This window comes from Galeopterus variegatus, unplaced genomic scaffold (assembly GCF_000696425.1).
Source record: "Galeopterus variegatus unplaced genomic scaffold, G_variegatus-3.0.2 Scaffold8375, whole genome shotgun sequence".
Taxonomy (NCBI): Eukaryota; Metazoa; Chordata; class Mammalia; order Dermoptera; family Cynocephalidae; genus Galeopterus; species Galeopterus variegatus.
This window is the reverse complement of record NW_007734486.1, coordinates 87352-92300: the sequence shown is the minus strand read 5'-3', so window position 1 is coordinate 92300 and position 4949 is coordinate 87352.

Here is a 4949-nt window from a genome sequence, read left to right as displayed (position 1 = left end):
TCTTTTTTTCTTTTAAAAAATTTATTTGTTTGGGCCGGCCCGGTGGCGCACTGCTACAGTTCGCCACTTGGGAGTGTGGCGGCGCTCCTGCCGAGGGTTCGGATCCCACATACAGACCGGTTCCCGCTCACTGGCTGAGCGAGGTGCGGGAGCAACACCAAGGGTTGCGATCCCATTGCCGGTCCCGGTCTGGTATGGGCGCAACACTGAGGGTTGCAATCCATTGCCGGACATGAAAAAAGACAAAAGAAAAAAAAATTATTTGTTTATTTATTTATTTATTTTATTAGCTCCACTTATAAGTGAGGACATGCAGTATTTCTCTTTCTGTGCTTGGCTTATTTCACTTAACATAATTTTCTCTAAGTCTATCCATGTTGCTGCAAATGGCAGTATTTCATTCTTTTTTATGACAGAGTAATATTCCATTATGTAAATATACCACATTTTCCTTATCCAGTCACCTTGGGCATTTAGATCGGCTCTAACTCTTGGCTGTTGTAAATAGAGCTGCAATAAACATGGCAGTGCAGGTATCCCTTTGACACAGTGATTTCCATTCTTCTGGGTATATACCCAGCAGTGGGATTGCTGGGTCTTATGGCAGTTCTGTCTGTAGTTGTTTGAGAAATTGCCATATCATATTCCATAATTGCTGCCCCATTTTACAGTTCCACTGCCACAACCAAAAACAGCAACTGTTCCTCCTACAACAGTGTAGGAGGGTTCCCCTTTCTCCACATCCTCACCAGCATTTGTTATTCTGTTTTTTTGATATTAACCAGTCTAACTGTAGTGAGATGATACCTCAATGTGATTTGGGTTTGTATTTCCCAGATGCTGAGTGATGTTGAGCATTTCTTCATGTGTCTATTGACCATTTGTATATCTTCCTTTGAGAAATGCCTATTCTGTTCCTTTGCCCATTTTTTAATTGGGTTACTTGTTTTTATGCTACTTTCTTAAAAGGAAGAAAATCTCTCCATCTTCTTGAAAAGGCTTGCATACTTTGCTTTACAATGTAAATTTGTTATCTTGCTTTCCTTAAGGCAGGGTGAGGCCTCACCAGTAAGTCTTTTTGAAGAAAAACAAACAAACAAACAAACAAACAAAAACACAATCTAAACCTGCAGGAGGGGTGTGGGGCTACAGGCTCCCAACAGTATCTTTTTTTCTTTTTAAAAATTTATTTGTTTATTTATTTATTTATTTTATTAGCTCCACTTATAAGTGAGGACATGCAGTATTTCTCTTTCTGTGCTTGGCTTATTTCACTTAACATAATTTTCTCTAAGTCTATCCATGTTGCTGCAAATGGCAGTATTTCATTCTTTTTTATGACAGAGTAATATTCCATTATGTAAATATACCACATTTTCCTTATCCAGTCACCTTGGGCATTTAGATCGGCTCTAACTCTTGGCTGTTGTAAATAGAGCTGCAATAAACATGGCAGTGCAGGTATCCCTTTGACATGGTGATTTCCATTCTTCTGGGTATATACCCAGCAGTGGGATTGCTGGGTCTTATGGCAGTTCTATCTGTAGTTGTTTGAGAAATTGCCATATCATATTCCATAATTGCTGCCCCATTTTACAGTTCCACTGCCACAACCAAAAACAGCAACTGTTCCTCCTACAACAGTGTAGGAGGGTTCCCCTTTCTCCACATCCTCACCAGCATTTGTTATTCTGTTTTTTTGATATTAACCAGTCTAACTGTAGTGAGATGATACCTCAATGTGATTTGGGTTTGTATTTCCCAGATGCTGAGTGATGTTGAGCATTTCTTCATGTGTCTATTGACCATTTGTATATCTTCCTTTGAGAAATGCCTATTCTGTTCCTTTGCCCATTTTTTAATTGGGTTACTTGTTTTTTTACTGTTAAGTTGTTTGATTTCCTTGCATATTCTGGATACTAATCTTTTGTAGGATGCATATTTTGCAAACAGTTACTCCCACTCTTTAGGTTGTTGTTTCACTCTGTTAACTGTTTCTTTTGCTGTGCAGAAGCTTTTTAGTTTGATATAATCCCGTTTGTTTATTTTCCCTTTTGTTGCCTGTACTTTGGGGGCCATATTCAAAAAGTTCATGCCCAGTCCTACTTCCCGAAGTGTTTCTCCTATGTTTTCTTTTAGGAGTTTCATAGTTTTGGGATGTATATTTAATTTTTAATCCATTTTGATTTTATTTTGGTATATGGTGAGAGATATGGGTCTAGTTTCATTCTTCTACATAGGGATGTCCACTTTTCTCAGCACAATCTATCAAAGAGGCAGTCTTTTCCCCAGTGTGTGTTCTCAGTGCCTTTGTCAAAGATCAGTTGGCCATAGGTATATGGGCTGATTTCTGGGTTCTCTAATCTGTTCCATTGGTTCATGTGTCTGTTTTCGTGCTGGTATCATGCTATTTTGGTTACTATAGCTTTGTAGTATAATTTGAAGTCAGGTAGTGCCTTTGGCTTTATTTATTTTATTTTACTTTTTTGCTCAGGATTGCTTGGGCTATTCAGGGTCTTTTGTTGTTCTATGTGAATGTTAGGATTGTTTTTTCTATTTCTGTGAAGAATGTCATTGTATATTGATGGGGATTGCATTGAATCTGTAGATCACTTTGGATACTATGGGCATTTTCATAATGTTAACTCTTCCAATCCAAGAGCATGGAATATCTTTCCATTTTCTTGTGTCCTTTTTAATTTCTTTCAACAGTGATTTATAGTTCTCATTGAAGAGATCTTTCTCATCCTTGATTAACTTTATTCCTAGGTATTTTATTTTTTTGGTGACTATTGTAGATGGGCTTGCTTTCTTGATTTGTTTTTCTGCTAGGTTATTGTTGGAGTATAAAAATTCTACTGACTTTTGTGTGTTGATTTTGTATTGTGCAACATTACTGAAATTGTTAACCTTGTCTAAGAGTTTTTTTGGTAGAATCTTTAGTCTTCTCTCCATGTAGGATCACATCATCTGCTAACAGGGACTCTTTGACTTCATTTTATCCAATATGGATGCCCTTTATTTTTTCTTTGGCTGATTGTTCTGGCTAGTACTTCCAATACTATGTTAAATAGGAATGGTGAGAGTGGGCATCCTTGTCTTGTTCCCATTCTTAAGGGAAAAGCTTTCAACTTTTCCCCACTCAGGATGATATTGGCAGTAGGTTTGTCATACATGGCTTTTATCGTGTTGAGATAATTTCCTTCTATACCTAATTTGCTGAGAGTCTTCATCATGAAGAGATGTTGAATTTTGTCAAATGTTTTTTCAGCATCTATTCAGATACTCAAATGGTTTTTTGTTTGATTTTGTTGATGTGGTGTATGACATTTATTGATTTGTATATGTTGAACCATCCTTGCATCCCTGGGATGAATCCCACTTGATTATGCATCATTTTTTGTATGTGTTGCTGTATTCTATTTGCTAATATTTCATCTAGGATTTTTGTGTATGTATTTATCAAAGATATTGGCCTATAATTTTCTTCTGTTGTTATATCTTTGTCTGGTTTGGGTATCAAAGTGATGTTTGCCTCATAGAATGAGTTTAGGAGAATGGTATCTATTTCAATTGTTTGGAATAGTTTCAAGAAAATTGTTTTAATTCTTTTAAAAATATTTGGTAGAATTTGACATTAAAGCCATCCAGATCTGGGCTTTGTTTTTTGTTGGGAGACTGCTGATTATAGCTTCAATCTCTTTGCTTATTACTGATCTGTTCAGGTTTTCTATGCCTTCTTGATTTAGGCTTCGTAGTTTGCATGTGTCCAGAAATTTGTCTTTTGTATCATTTTTGGGGTTTCTATGTCATTTAGTTCTGCTCTGATCTTTTCCATCTATGAATTTGAAGACTGGATTGTTCATGTTTTTCTAGTTCTTTGAGGCATAGCATTAGGTCATTTATTTGCAGTCTTTCTACTCTTCTCATGTTAGTGTTTATTTCATGAATCAAATATTTTAGAACTCAACTCTATTTATAAATATGATAACTTATGAGTAATAAAAACTAGCATTTGCATAATTTGTTATAGTTTACACAGGTTTTAACATGCCTTCTTTCATTTGACCTTGGTGTTTATAATAACCATTACAGGTGTACAAATTGGTGTGCAGAAAAGATACATTGTATGCCTAAGTTAATGTCATTAGTTCCTGTAAAATCTGGCTTTTGAATCAACTACAAAATTTTTGCTTGTCCTATTACACTCTGCTCTCTCAGATATGGTTACTATTTTGTCCTATTCTATAAAAGGGAATAAAAACAAAAGATTGTCCTATGAATCCAGTGATATTGTTGGCTTAGGTGAGAATAATAATGTAGTTTATCTTTCCAGAATAGTATGTAACATCTTTAATACTCATTCATTCATCTGTTCATTCATTCATACATTCCTCCGATATTTATTCAACATTTGTCATCTGATAATTGTCTTGTTAAGCATTAGAATTACAAACCTTCACTAATAAAAACAGTGTAATACTAGCATAAGGGCAGACCAATGGAACATAATAGAGAGCCCGGAAATACATCCATTCATATAGAGTCAATTGATCTTCAACAAGGGTGTCAAGAATACACAGCAGAGAAAGAATAGTTTTTTCAACAAATGGTAATGGGAAACAGGATATCCACATGCAGAATGATGAAAATGGGCCATTATCTTACATCATCCACAAAAATCAACTCAGAATGGATTAAAGACGTAAGCATGAGACCTGAAATTGTAAAACTCCTAGAAGAAAACACAGGGAAAAACCTCCATGACGTTGTTCTTGTCAATGATTTCTTGATTATGACACCAAAAGCACAGGCAACAAAAACAAAAATATTTAAGTGGGACTACATCAAACTAAAAAGTTTCTTCACAGCAAAGAAAATAATCAACAGAGTGAAAAGTCAACCTGTGGAATGGGAGAAAATATTTGCAAACCATGTATCAACAAGGA